The 15,666-nt window shown below is 46.8% G+C and overlaps 1 long non-coding RNA gene across 1 annotated transcript; it reads left to right on the top strand.

Moving 5' to 3' along the window:
- Positions 1-4,743: 4,743 nt before the first annotated feature.
- LOC140710388 (uncharacterized) lies at positions 4,744-14,012 on the top strand. The gene is made up of 3 exons (XR_012091360.1): positions 4,744-4,825; positions 5,551-5,772; positions 13,784-14,012. It is a non-coding gene; the product is annotated as an uncharacterized lncRNA (long non-coding RNA).
- Positions 14,013-15,666: the final 1,654 nt, after the last annotated feature.

A 15,666-nucleotide genomic window follows, 5' to 3' on the forward strand; every position in this document is an offset into this window, starting at 1 on the left:
CATCTCTCTGTTTCCAGAACCTCTTGTTCTCCCTGGGATCCTGGCCTGGGGAAATGCAGTTGTCAAATCAAAGCCTGCCTGTGGGAGCAGGTTCATGGGCCAGATCTAGAGCAGAGACAGGCTTAGTTCACAGTTTTAATCCTGATGTTTACTTTCTTTCTTTCCACTCCTAGTGGCTCCCTTTGAAGAACTGCCTTGGGGTTCATGTTGCAGCATCAAACAGGGATGGAAGATGCATCTTGCTTTAGCAGCAGGACCCTGGAAAGCAGCTGAAGCCCTGGAGGGTGCCTGGCACACAGAATCTTGCGCTGAGCCCGGAGCACAATGGGAGTGGGCTAGCGGGGTGGGTTCACAGCTGGACTGGGAGCAGCAGACATACAGGCCGTAGGCACAGACACATACATACAGTCATGCAGATTGCAGGATGCCTGAGAGCACAGACTCTCACATGCACAAACACGTGCATGATCACCAATGTGCATCCAGACAGTAGCCCCACATGCACGCACATGCATGCACACATGTGATGTGTACATAGATGGACACATGTCTATGCCCACAAACACTGCAGAGACACACACAAAAGTGTCTGGCAAGGAACACTATTTTGTCCTCAATTTTCTGCCAGCGAGAGTCTACTAACTCCATCTCTGAAATGTCCGTGCTTATTGTCCCTCTTCTCTACCTGTGCCACAGCCCTAGTCCCTGAAACTCCCACCAAGACCCCTGGGCAATAGCAAAGTCAGGAAAGGATTCCTGCTCCGCCTCTACTCCACCCTTAAGCCCATCCTACATGCAAGAGCAGGAGTTATCTGGGTATCAAGCAAATCTAACCACATCACCTCCCCACTGCTTAAAACGCTTTCCTACAGGATGAAGTTTAAATCACTTGGCATCCCATATAAGGCCCTTGACTGTCTGGTATCAGCCATAGTCTGGCCTCAGGCCCTGTCATGGAGCCCCCTGGACTCAATGCTCTGGCTGAGGGCCTCCAGGATGAAGATGCTGTGTGCAAAGTCTCACACTTTTGCTGTTGCTGGGCTACTATGTGAAATTCCCTCCTCCCTCCTTCCACCTTCCCTATGCTGAACTGCCACTCCTCCATCCTCCATGGCCAGCTAAGCCAACACCTCCCCACTTCCTCCTGACAACCCAGGCACAGCCTGTCCCATGGCTGTCACAGCCCTTTCTTGGGCTCTTAATGGTATCATTGTCACCTGTGTGCTCATGAGCCTCCGCCACTCAACTCCAAGCACATCAAATACAGAGCCCAAAACATACTGGGTACTCAACAAATTTCTGGGTGTGAGTGAATGAATGAATTAGTCTGTAAGACAGGATCACGCTAGGTGATTGTTCTGGCTACAAAACCTGGGCATGTCCTGTATGTAACTCCTATGATCTCAGCCTCCACATAGGTAAAAAGGGCTCTCTACCTCCTGGCAGAATCTATGGTTCAGACCATGGAGATGTATATAAATAACTGAGCTGAGTGGCTAACATGGTGGGCGCTCCACAGATGACAGCCATAGTTGCTGTCTTTAACTTCTATTTTTATTTCCACTGAAGTCTTTCCATTCATGTTTCTTAATTCTCCATCTCCCTCACTGCCTATCCAGTTCAGTGCTGGGCTCCCGGAACCGGCTCATTGAAGGTGTGTTGTCGGATTGATCGGCTGAATGGCTTCTTAAGGCTTGTTTCCAGTCTCAGAACTCTGAGCTGAGTACTGCTCTTCCTCCCTCGCAGCCTCCCCTGAGACTGGAAGCAGAGAGCCGTACAGAGATCACTCCTCTTCCAGGCTCCAGAAGCTGAACAGCTGCTCTGTTTGGAATTCTGTGCGCTGAGCTGAGTTAGGACCTGGGGGGACGGGAACAGCTGAGCCTTTCTGCTCCAAAAAACAGAGTCATTTCAGCCACAGCCACCCAGCAGCTGCCTAGCCCCTCCCAGACACCCCCAGGGATGCTGCACATGTGGCTAGGGTTCCCATAGGAACCTCTGTGGAGACCTGCCGTCCCTGCTTCCCCACATCTCCTTTTGGACTTGTGAGAGAGGTTAGGAAGAGGAGGGGAGGGGAAAGGACAGGACTGGCAGGCACTTTCGTACACAAACACCCAGTCTCTTAATCCTCACAATAACTCTAAGAAATATCCTTTTATTATCCTTGTTGTACTGACAAGGAAACTGAGGCCCAAAGACATCTGACCCAAGTTCACCCAGGTAACGAACAAGAGAACTGGTCTGCCACCTTATCGGTTTGTACTGATGCAGTTAGTGTCAGTCAGTACCAGCTAGGGATCTCTGGTTGCAAGCAACAGAAACCAACTCCCACTATCACAAACAAAAAATATACTGAAGGACTGTGGTGCCACACCAGAAGGAAAGGAAAAGCTGAAGACACATGATTGGAAAGGACAGGAAGCAGGGCAGCATCAGGATCTGGGTGCCAGGAATGGACCATCATTTCATTGGAATAAATAAACTTCTATTTTTAAATTCTTTTGTCTCTCCATCTAGGATTCAGGTTTGGGGAGGAAGCTGGGCCCATTGCCACTTGCTGGCTGGAAGAGGACAGACTGCTGTAATTGACAGTACTACCAAGCCTATATTCAATGGGATAGAGACTGCCCCTCCCTCCAAATTGGGATGCTGTTTCCAGAAGAAAGTGGAATGAATACTAGGCAGGCTGAATCCCAAGCTCACCTGACTGCACCATGCTGTGATGGGCTGTAGGGTGGGAGAGTTTCTATGGCTCTCTCTAACAGAACTAGACCCACTCAGGAGGCAGCAGTGGTTAGAAGATGGGTACTGGGAAGAAGGAAGCTGGAAACGACAGTCTTCATTATCGTGGGAACAAAATGCATTTACATCTCAGTGTTATCCACCCTGTTAACTGACCTCTAACATCCCAGTACTATCACTCTCTTTTTCTCTTTACCCAATATTTAATTCCCAGGATCCCAGAGAATTATTAATCACCAGCCTTGATTGGTAGAAAGAGTCCTAGTCACCTTCTAACATTCTATATGATTTACTTGTGTTAATTATTCTTTTTTTGTACAGGCGGGTCTCACCATGTTGCCCAGGCTGATCTCAAACTCCTGTTCTCAAGCGATCCTCCTACCCCAGCTTCCCAAAGTGCTGGCATTCAAGATGTGAGCCACCATGCCTAGCCCATGTTAATTGTTTACTGCCTGACTCCCCTAACCCCTTTAGAGTGTAAGATCCAGGAGGGCAGTGATTTTCTCCTGTTTGCTCACTGCTGTCTCCCCAGTGCCTAAAAGAAGTGACTGGCACAGAGCAGGTGCTCAATAAATATTTGCTGAATGAATGAGGAGGTACCAATCTCTTCGACAGGCATTTGGGATACAGGGATGAACCAGAAGACAGATCCCGACCTCATGGAATGTATAGCTTCCATGACTTTAGTGAGACAGAAACAATTACAAAAACATGTAGTGAAAGAACAAAACTAAAATAATGAAAAATTGTGATACATATTTTGAAGGAAACACACAAAGGTTTTAAAAAACAGAACTAAGAGGGTAGGAAACTACTTAAGATATGGCAGTCACAAAAGGACAGAAGGTCTCTCTCAAGCAACATTTAAATGGAGACCCGAAGGGTGAGAAGGTGCTGACCGTGAAACGTGTGAGGGCCGCTTCTTCCAGGCGGAGGGAAGAGTATGTACAAAGGCCCTGAGCCTGGGAAGAACTTGGTATATGTGGGGAGCTGGACTGTGAAGGTCAGTGTGGTTGGAGATTGATTAGTAAGCAAGGGCCAGAGGCCTACAGGCTGAGGATGGAGAGTGTACCAGGTGCTGGGTCGACAGCCCCTTACAGGCGATGGCATGGAGCTTGGATGGCATTCTGCATACATTGGGAAGCTATCAGATGGTTTTTAACATTAGTGCTTGGCCCCATTTGCATTTCAAGCTGACCTTTCCGGCTACTGGGTAGAGAATGCATGTAGACAGGGAGTAGGGGACCAGTTCGTAGGTAACTGTGGTGGTCCAGACTGGGGCTGAACTCAGGTGGCCGAGGCTCAGAGGACAGTGGAAACCTTTGAGTCCCTTCCCAGTTATAGTCTCCATGATAGGTGCTATCATCAGGCTAGATGGCACCACCCTGCAGGGGTCACAGAGACACCCCCCTTACCAGCCCACTCCCAGCCTGTGGGTGATAGATAGACAAACTCATGGGCTGGCTAGGCCCTGGGCCTAAGTGACAGGTGACGGATGGGGTTGAAACTGAATGCTCTGAGCCATGTGGCCAATGCACTGCTCCAAGGAGGACTTTGGAGCCAAGAGTTAATTTAAAGAAAGGAGTGGGGAGCTCAATATCGCTTCCTCCACTGCTCAATTAGTGGAGAGAGCTGCAGGGAGCTGGAGTTGTAAAGACCCCCTTAATCATCTCTGTCTGCCTGGCAGCATGCAGGAGTGTGGCAGGGATAATTGCACCTACCCATTAACAAATGCAATTAAGGCGCCTGGGCCTCTAGCACCCCCTTCTCCAATTAAACAGCAGATGAGGGGCCCGTGGGGGTGGCCTTTGAGATGAATCACTTGAAGCTGAAACCTTGGAGCCTGGCAGTCTGGACAGAGAGGCGATTAGAGACGATAAAATCATGATGAGGAAGGAGAGACTCATATCCAATCCCAGCCCGCTCCAGCGTGAGGCCCAACCCACAGTTGGACAGATATTCTTTGGGATAAATTAGAAGAAGTTCTGCTTTACACATAAGAAAGTCAATATTTAGAACCCACCGACCACCACCTCCAGCCAAGTGCTTCCTCCGTGCCTGACATTCACTGAGTGTCTAGATACAGGTAAAGTCCTGGATGATTCATTTTGATGAGAAACTGTGATGTCTGGGTATGTTGGCAGGGAGGGTCCAGGAAGGCATGTTCCTGTCCTGTGTAGGGGGATGGGGGTGGAGGAAGGGGCCTTCCTTTTGTGAGCACCTCTAATATGCCAGGCCTCATACTCCCTCCCTTTCCATATGGCATATCCTTTAATTTAATCCAAATCCCACCAGCCTCACACAACAACCATGATCTCTTCATTAGGTGATGGAATAGAAGTTTGGGGAGCTCAAGAACCTTGTCTAAGATCACAGAATTAGCAGGTGGTGGAACTGGTGGAGCTGGGATTTGAACCCTGATCTATGTGACTTCCAATAGGCCACTCCCCTATGCTGAGATGCTTTGAAATTGCAACTGCCAAGATCTTGCCCCTTGTGCCCCTTGATGTCCCCATGAGGGTGGACTCAGGGCAACACTTCAGATGTTATTCCCAATCTCTCCCTGCTCCCCTTGGCTGAATCCCTGAACTTCTGAAACAAGGCCTCTCTGTGGTTCCTGCTGTGGCTCAAGGTAGGATCTGACAAGTTGTCAAGTCCCGAGGTGCCGACCAACATGCTCATCTCAAGCTGAAATAATAAAATAAAGAAATCTCTCCTACCTTAATTGCCTCTCCCTATTCTCTTTATGCGTTTCGCCAATTACAAATGCTATGAATCATTATGCATGTGTGGATCATCACTTTCATTTAGCATCTCCACTGAAGCTCCAGGCGCTGAAGTGCATAATTGAAAAGCTCCACGATTTAAGTTTGCAAAGAGGAGGCTCAGCTCCTCTGAACATCACAGCGTGCAGGTCTCCCCTGCTGGGGCCTAGACAACAGCCAGGAGATGACAGCCTGCATCTGCCCGGGGACCCAGCCGCACCAGATGAGTGCTGAAGTAGTTCTACTTTTGCCCAGGGGAGCTCAGGCGGTGAGTAATATGTTTCTCAATTCCCAATTCCCCCATCTTATTTCCCTGTGAACTTTGCTTTTGTTTTTTAATTTTTTAAAATTTTGCTGTTTTTGTTGTTGTTGTTTTCCTCTGTGGCTTCGGAGAGCAACAAAAGTCACTGGGTTGCCATCTGCTAGTTACCCCTTCCTTCAAGGCCTTCCTGAACTAATTCCAGGACACCTGCTCCTTTTCGTCCCCTACATTCTTCCTGAGTATGAGGCCCTCCCAGCTCTGCCTCACTCACTTCTGACTCCATAAAAGCTCCCATAAGATGGCAAGAGAAAGGGGCGGGGATGACCAGCTGCAGCTTGGCTCAGGTGAGGAATGAGCTGCCTGTCTTTAACAGCAGCCAGGCTCTATCTTAGCTGCCAGAAGAAGAACCGTGTCTTCTCCTGCACCCCCATAACGTCTATGACATGGCTGGGCATTTTGACATGGCCATGGAGTCCTCTTTCTTCCCCTCCTTTCCTTTCCCGAGCATTTCCCAAATGTCTACTATGAATCTGGCTAAGTTCCAGGGGCTGAGGACCGAGCAATAAATAAACCTGCTCCCTGTCCAGTAGGAGAGACACTCCAGTAAGAAACATATAGTAGCAAATACAGTGTGAGAAGTTTTTCCATAGATGCAGGAGCAAAGACCTCTCCCTGGGAGCAGGGAGGAGGGAATTCAGATGGGAAAGGCAGGCATTTGCATTCAGTCTTGAAGGCTGAATAGGGGAGGGTAGGCACAGTCATTCCAGGAACGGGAAAAGCCTAAGCCAAGTAAAGACAGGCACGAAAGACATGGCATGTTTCATGCCACCTTGGCCCTGCTGCTTGCAAGGCCCTCAAATCCTCAGAGTTTCATAGAGCCAGCCCCAAAGAGGATGGCTCTGCCCTCTCAGATGTCAGCCCCTTGAGCCAGATGGGAGCGCTCAAGGGCTCAGACACATGCCCCTCCTCTTCTAGATAGATTGGAGTGGAAGTGGGGAGGCCACAGGACACCGGGACTGAGGCCAGCACTCCAGATTCAGGGAGAGCCCTTGGCACACACATCTTGGGTGACAACCTACTTCTAGCATAGTCTGGCCAAAAGTAAGCATGTGAATGCACGCACATACACACACACACACACACACACACACACACACACACATGCAAGCTGTGGGCACAGCTCCCTGGACCCTCTCACTGCCACCCTCCTGCCCTTCCATGAGCAGGTTCCCCTTCACACCACCAATCACCTGAACAGATGGCGGGAAAGAGTTCTTGCTTTGAGAGCGGATGGCGGCAAGGTCACTGTTGGTGCGTGAGCAACTGGGCTGCAGGGCAGTGAAAAATCAATGGATCACTTCCCTCTCATCACTTTTCTGCCCCAGATTCAGCTGAAAGATGGTTCAGCTTGCAGCTGAGAGGCAAAGTTCGTAAGGTTTACTCTCTCACACCTTTTTATTTTCCTTCTTCTTTTCACTTTCTCAATTTTCAACCTCCATTCACTCTTTTCTTTCTCCTCTACTACGTCTTCTCTTTCCTTCGGTAGGGGGAGGAATGGGGATGGTGAGGGGACTATGGGTGATGGGAAAAAATAAAAGCAGCCCCTGACATTTAGAAGCTGGCCTGACCCTTGCAGCTAAGCCATGCTATTCTCCTCTTGGATCTAAACAATCTCACAGCATACCAGCCTCAGACAGATTAACTCCGAGGCCAAGATAAAATGAAATGAAGCAAGGCCACTTCTTAATTTTACCTAAGCTCAGACAAGCATGAGGTCACTCTGCCACCCACAAAGTACCAAGTAGCCCCTCTCTTGGCCAAGATGAATGACTGCTACTTCTTTTCTAATTTCAACTTTATCTTCTTTCTAGTCTTTCCTATAGTCCCTAGAAATGAGATTTATTGAGATACCCAATCATAGAATTGCCCCTGCTTATTGACAGCATCCAATCTAGAGTGACCTTCACTACCTCGGACCCCCTGCCAAGTTGTCCCATCAAAGCCGAGATTCTATAATCAGTTCTAATATCCTCTTTTGGAGAGAACACATCCCACAGTTTCCCATGCTGTGCCTTCTCCCTCTCTGCAGTAAGCGATAAACCCAACTGGTTTAACTGTGTTCCTGGCGGTCTTTGGTAAAATTACAGGACATTGACAAAATCGGAGGTCCCGCCAAGATTCACCTGAGACTTTCATAGCTTTAACCAGGACCCTGACTCAGTAACAGTTCACATATTGTGGAGAGGTGGGCCTCAGGCACTGGTGTTTTTTAAAGCTCTGTAGGTAATTTTAACAGGCAGCCTGGGTTGGGAGTCCGTGGGGAACAAGTCGTTTTAGGAGTCTCTGGTGAGGGTCAGAGAGCAATGCCTGTAAATGACTGAGTTCGGGGCCTGGCACATGGTGCCCATTGTTGTTGGCTTCTGTGACTTAGTCACTCTGCTGTCCCTCTCAATAAGCATTCGTTGAATGAAAAATATAATATGTCTCAAACCACGCCACCATTTTCTCCCCAAACTATTGTTCCCTCTGGCTCCAGTGTTCTCATGGCACTGGAGGCTCTGACTCATCCCATTGCCCTGACCATGTCCCCCATCAGCCCCAGGCCCTGCTTCCCTCTTCAGGCAGGACCTCTTGTCACCCCTTCCTTTCTGATTGCACTCAGTAGCTTGAGGCTCTCTGGTCTTCTCTGTGCAGCTCACCATGGCCAGAACAGATCTGTCTAGATATTGGCCTGACCATGTCATGCCTCTGGCTCAGATACCCCTCATGGATCCTCGTCACCCCCTAATAAAGTCCAAACCCTTGTCTTGACATTTAAGGCCTTCCATAATCCAGCCCTACCTCACACATGTATCATACTTAAAGGTTATACCTAGTAGCCCCATGGACATCCTTCATGCTCTCAAATCATTGTTCTTTGCTTCTGCTGGGCCTGCTACATGAATTGCCCTCCCACCATTATGTCTGTATAAAGCCTACTCACTGTTCAAATGCCAACTCCAATGCTACTTCCTCCATCCCTCATCACCCATACCAAAAGGGACTGCTGCCCCTTTATGATCTAAAACTATCCTTTTTTAAAAACAAACAAACAAACAAACAAACAAAAATTCGCTTGGGACCCTTTATCACATGTTAACCTGAATTGTGACTATCTTTATTCACCCTTGATCTATGTATGATGGGAGCCATTCCATACCAGTAGGTAAGAATCTAGGCTTTGGGGATGAGTTCATGTCCTTTGTAGGGGCATGGATGAAGCTGGAAACCATCATTCTGAGCAAACTATTGCAAGGACAGAAAACCAAACACCACATGTTCTCACTCATAGGTGGGAACTGAACAATGAGAACTCTTGGACACAGGGTGGGGAACATCACACACCGGGGCCTGTCGTGGGGTGAGGGGTGGGGGGAGGGGGGATAGCATTAAGAGATATACCTAATGTAAATGATGAGTTAATGGGTGTAGCACACCAACATGGCACACGTATACCTATGTAACAAACCTGCATATTGTGCACATGTATCCTATAACTTAAAGCATTAAAAAAAAAGAAAAAAAGAATCTAGGCTTTGGAAACAGGAAACCCTGGGATTGTAATCCTATTCCCTGCCGTTAACTAGTTCAGTGACCTGGGCAAGTCTCCTAACATTTTTTTTTTTTTTTTTTTGAGACGGAATCTTGCTCAGTCGCCCAGGCTGGAGTGCGGTGGCGTGATCTCAGCTCACTGCAAGCTCCGCCTCCCGGGTTCTCGCCATTCTCCTGCCTCAGCCTCCCGAGTAGCTGGGGTTCTCGCCATTCTCCTGCCTCAGCCTCCCGAGTAGCTGGGACTACAGGCGCCTGCCACTACGCCCGGCTAGTTTTTTGTATTTTTAGTAGAGATGGGGTTTCACCGTGTTAGACAGGATGGTCTCGATCTCCTGACCTCGTGACCCGCCCATCTCGGCCTCCCAAAGTGCTGGGATTACAGGCTTGAGCCACCGCGCCCAGCTGGCTCTTAACATTTTTGAACCTCAATCTCTTCTCATTCACAATGGTGGGGAGCCTGATAGGGTTATGGTGAGAAGTACGTGAGATAATCACACGTGTTGAATGCCTTGCACAGAATCTGGCAGAAATAACAGTTATTATAATTACAATAAGAATAGTTATTATTGCTAGGTTGAAATCTCCTAGAGGAGTGTGCCTCAACTTCAGCGTGCACACAAATCACCTGGGGATCTGGTTAAAATCCAATGTGATTCAGGAGGTTTGGGGTGGGCCTGAGATTCTGCATTTCCAACAAGCTCCCAGGTGGTGCTGATGCTGCTGGTCTGAGGATTACACTTGGAATAGCAAAGTCCTAAAAAGCAGGGCTTGTGTCTAGTGTAGCAATATCTCTCTTGCAGGATCTAGCATGGTTTCCTGCACAGAATAGGGACATCACCATTTTTTAAATGAATGCATCCTCTTGGTGGTGGTAGGGATGGTATTGCACATAGCCTTCTTTGCTCAGAAGATCACACACACTGCATACACACACCAGCTAATCTAACCTTGTACAGGACTGAGATTTCCCAGGGGCCCAACTGCTGTGTTTCAGAAATCAGTGCTCTGAGATGGAACCGGCTGTGCACTAACCTTATAGCCCTGATTAATTCTCTCCCTTTGTTTGCCTCATTATCATGATTAGGTTCTGCCTGTAGCATAGCAACGGCTAATTGTAGGCTGGTTGCAGAGTGCATAATTCCTGCTATTAAAATTTTATCGAGGCTTAATTGTGCTCCTTTTTGCTGCAGTGAAGCTTCAAAGTTTCAGAAGAGAGTGGATGTGGTTAGTGGGAACTGATGATTTTTTAATCTTAGCAAGCCCTGTAAAACCCTACTCTGCAATATCACTGACCTTGAGATGGTTTCCTGTGGCCAGAAGGAAGCCCATCATTTATTTATTAACCCACCAGAAGGTCTGCAAATATCCCCTGTGGCCAGGCGGAAAGCATATTATAGGTCAAATGCTGTTACAGAAAGCCCTAAAGGGCTGGCAGACCAAAGAGTTTAGCTGTGTGGGCGTTAGGGTGGGGGAGGTTCAGTGGGGAGAACTGCACTTTGCATGTGGAAGTGAGTCAGTGTGCAAAAAGGTGTGTCACTCCTTAGAAGCCCAGTGGCCTCTCAGTGGACCTCCAAAACCTGCAGCAGAATCAACAGGTTTTCAACGCATTTTCCAGGAACACACCAAATTGCCCAACTTGTGCTCAGTGGGAGGTGAAAAGAAGCGAACCCATTAGCAGGTACTTTCCACAAACGGTTTCTAAACCGGACTGATCACTAGATCACCTGGGGAGCTTGTTAGAGCTGCACTTTTCCAGGCTCCAGCCCAGACCTACTGATTCAGAGTGCAGAGGAAGGCTGGAAGTCACTCATCAGGTGGTACTTGTGCTGAGCCACTTCAGGAATCCCTGACCTGCAGAAAGAAGGGACTTCGGCAATGTAAAAAAGACAGCAGAACCAGCTGCTGCTTGGGGAGGGGTCCACCTACTCTGCTTAGCTCAAATTGGAGCCACAAGGCCTGATAGTATGAGATGACTCTAAGTCAGTGCTTTTCAAATGGAAGTGTCCATCAGCAAGTGCTGGAGAACTTGTTAAAATACAGGTTGCTGGGCCCTACCTCCCATAGTCTCTAATTCCTTAGGTCAAGGGTAGGCCTTACACTTTGCATTTCTAACAAGCTTGCAGGTGGTGCTGCTCTAAGGACCACACTTTGAGAGCCATCGCCTTTGGTGATTCTCCAAATCTGGACCAAATGTGTCTTTTTGAAAAGGACTCAGTTGTGTTTCTCAGTCCTCACATTATAACACTGCTCTACATGAAGACTCCGTCCTTGTGTCTTGAGCATCTTTCTGTAATCCAGAAACAGTGGCATTTGTCATCAATCAAGCTTTGACTTGAGATATTATGAAGGCGGAGTAGAGCCTGGGGTTTTGGATTTAAACACAGTTAAATGCAGATAAATCCGCTACCATTTTACCATTATTAAGTAAAGCAAGGATTTAAAAAAGAGATGGGATTTCAGGCACCACTTACAGGGCAAGGCATTATTTGATGAGCTGGCCTCAAGCTGAGAAAGGCTTTAGATAATACACAATGATAGAATTATGGTGAGTGGAGAATAACAATAAGCACATTTAATGGAGAGGAGATGAATTGTGGTGAATTGTGGGTGTAGGAAAATGGTGAAAGGGAGAAAATTCAGAGTAAGTGTAAAGAAGGGGTTGTAACTCAAAAAGCTTCAGAGGTCAGGCAGATCACAGAAATACATCAGGCAGACAAGCCAGACCACCATTAGAACCCATGGCTCCAATCTGAATGAGACAGTATGGAATGGTGGGGACTGTGGTAAACTGGACGGCCCTTAGCCCTCTAACAAGTGGAGGCCTCAAGTCAGCTCTTGCCAGTTGTTACCATGGAAGAATGTGGGCCCAGGAGTGCTTGCCCTTCCTTATTTTCAAAAGAACCTTGGAATGTGGATTCTAAGATAAAATTTCGCTATTTTAAAAACCTTTGCCCCAATCAAAACATGTCTGCAGGCTCTCAGTTTACAATAGTACTTTAAAGTTTTAAATCCTAATTCATAGGGATGTTATTTTGGAACTGGGAATAGACCAACATTTTTTGCCTTTTTTTAATGGGGGAAGGGCAGGTAGTTTATAAGGAGGGGAAAAAAATGAGTAAGATGGGGAAGGAGGAAGAAATCATGGAAAACATGGTGGAAAAGACTTCACTACTTAGGAGGAGCTTGGAGGTTTACACAGAGCTCTCTTCTCCTCTGTATAAAGAATATATCACTCTACAACATCCCTGGTGTGGCAAACTGTTAGTTTGGTGACCACTGTGGAATCCCCTCTCACAGTGCCTGGACTTGGCCAGCAGGGCATTAGCAGGTATGATGCCCACAAAGCTTGTCAAGGACTTGCACCCTGAAATGCACGCTGTTGGACATCTCACTTGGGATCCAGCTGCTGTGTGGAAATGCCACGAGGAAATGTATGAAGGAAAGAGAGGTCCCAGCCTTTTAACTATCCCTGTCAAAGTGCCAGGCATGTGGCCGGGCATGGTGGCTCATGTCTGTAATCCCAGCACTTTGGGAGGCCAAGGTGGGTAGATCACCTGAGGTCGGGAGTTTGAGGCCAGCCTGACCAACATGGAGAAACCCAATCTCTACTAAAAATACAAAATTAGCCGGGTGTGGTGGTGCATGCCTGTAATCCCAGCTACTTGGGAGGCTGAGGCAGGAGAATCGCTTGAACCCGGGAGACGGAGGTTGCGGTGAGCCGAGATCACACCATTGCACTCCAGCCTGGGCAACAAGAGTGAAACTCCATCTCAAAAAACAAAACAAAACAAAAAGTGCCAGGCATGTGAGCAAAGCCAGCTTGGACATCCTGGTACAAGAGAGACCAGTAGAAGAATTGTCTAGCCCAGCCTCAGTCAACCCGTAGAATCATAATAATAAAAAGATTGCCTTAAGCCCCTAAGCTTTGGAATAGTTTGTTAAGCAGTGAAAACTAATGGAAACACCTAGTAAGTAGCTGGCCTATGAATCAGATAGGATCCTGTTTGGTTAGAAGTAACAGAACACCTGATAAATAGTGACTTGAACAAGTAAGAGGCTTTTTCTCATGCAACAAGAAGTCTGATTTTGTTTCGTTGATCAGGACCAGCCGTGCCAAGGGGAACTGAGGAAGTGTGATTAACTGGCGCATTGGTATTCTGAACAAAACAGGGTTTTTGACTAGTAAGGAAGAGGGAGAAATAGGTGTATATTTTGCAGTGTCTGCCACAGCCAGCTTACTAAAAAAAGAATAAACGTGTTTCTCTCATGATTTTTTCCCTTCTGTACTGAATTTAGTCATAAAACCACAAGCCCAGCAACCCATACAGCCAGCACACATTCATCCCATGTTTGAAGGAATGAAGGAAGAGGTCTCATCTTGATTTAATGGCTCAGCATTTTGTATTTGTCTGCCTGCTTCTTCCAGGTTCATTTCATAAGGAGCCTGATTGATCTTGAACTTGATTCAGCCCATTGATATCATCACTACTAATAAAAGGTTCCAGGGCAATCAACTTTAAATTGGAAGCAAAGGAGATGAGCAAACATTTTCAAATGAGCATGTCTTCTGCAAACCTTAGCAGACTTCCAGGATGATTGGCACAAGAGAAGAGGTCAGAGAAGAAGCTAAAAATAAAGTTTGCAGTTCTCATAGTTAGCCTGTGGCCATTTCATGAGTTACAAGTGCCTTGGCGGGGGTGGTGGGAGAAGCAATAAAAGAAAATGAGATTGAAAGTCACTTGTTTTCTTTCTTTTTAGCAACTTCTTGGAGAGAGGAAACAGAGATGAATGAGACATAATATCACAGAACTTAGACTTGGCAATGGTCTCGAAGATAAATTATCCAGCCTTTCACTGAATTGCAAATAATAGTAGCTAGAATTTATTGAGTATTTATCACATGCTAAGCATTATGCAAAATAATTTACTTGCAATCTTTAATTTTACCTGCACCACATCTCTAAAGGGTAGTATGATTTTAATATCCACTTTGCAGACATCAAGTTAAATAACTTGTTCAAGGCCATGGTAAATAAATGGGGGGACGAAAGTTCTTGGCTATGTGTGTTGCCTCTCCTTACTTCCTTTGACCCCATTCCACAACAATCTCTACTCACCTCTTCCAGGTGTCCATTCCTCTAGACAACTCATTCCTATTTGAAAAACCCATCCATATATTAAGCTGAAGTCTGCTTTTCTGGATCTCTCGTCATCTGGTCTACCCTCTGAAGTAACACAGGCTGATGCCTCTGACCTATGATAGTCCTTCCAATAATGTATCCTCTGGGCTTTTCCTTCTCTATGCTAAACATCTACAGCCAGGCTAACCCTTCCCTTCTTGAATGCTGTGTTTCTTCCTCTATGTGTGCTGTATTCAAGGACCACAAATTCAAACTTCCACAGACACCAGGATAGTAATGAAAATAAATAGAGCAGGGTAGGTAGGGTAAAATCATATGGCTGCCTCACTCTATCATTTCTCCCACTTTTCTTAGAGACATGGATATAGAGATGCTTTCCTCTACAAATGCGATGATAAAAGGCAACGAGCACTCAACCTTGCTACTGTGGGACAAGAGGGAGCGGTGAGCACTGTGGCAAACTGGCAGCAGATACTTGATCTAAAGGAAGCAGGTGCTACGCAGAGCCTGCCAGGTGTTGCTAGTAAAGGAGGGTGACAGCTCCTCTGAGCTTTTCCAAAGCTACTGGAACTCTGGGTTTTCATTTCAAAACTTTTCATCTTTATCAGATTTTTTTTTTTTTTTTTTTTTTTTTTTTACAGCATCGTGTGGCTCAAGCAATATTCTCCAGGCTGGATCCAGCCCTTGGGCTGCTGCTTGACAACTAATGTTACTGGTCACCAGCTGGACTCACTCCCCTGATGAAGTCTAAGGTCAATGGAACCCACACTTCGCTAGACCTACACACCATGCTTCTAGGAATGCAGACTAAATTTGCAATCATTTTCCAGAAGTTATGTCATATTATACTTTAAATTCACGTGAAACTGGTGGCTAAGGACCTCTAAGTCTTCATGTAAGTGTTGTCCAGACTGACCTCTCAAGCCATCTTGTGCAATGATATGTTGAACCTACCTGCATGACTTTGCATTTATCTATGTTGGTCCCGATTCTGTCTTACAGAGTTTGTGCTATTTTTCCCCAACCTGCTTTTGGCACAGCTTTGCACATTACCTCTTACATGAAATCACCAGCTGGACTCAGTAACTCAATGAAGTCTCGCAAGTCCTAAAGGCACTAATAAAAGAGTTGATTAAGCCTGGACGACATAGTGAGACACCCATCTCTA

The sequence above is a fragment of the Chlorocebus sabaeus genome, chromosome 26, assembly GCF_047675955.1.
Source record: "Chlorocebus sabaeus isolate Y175 chromosome 26, mChlSab1.0.hap1, whole genome shotgun sequence".
NCBI classification, from domain to species: domain Eukaryota; kingdom Metazoa; phylum Chordata; class Mammalia; order Primates; family Cercopithecidae; genus Chlorocebus; species Chlorocebus sabaeus.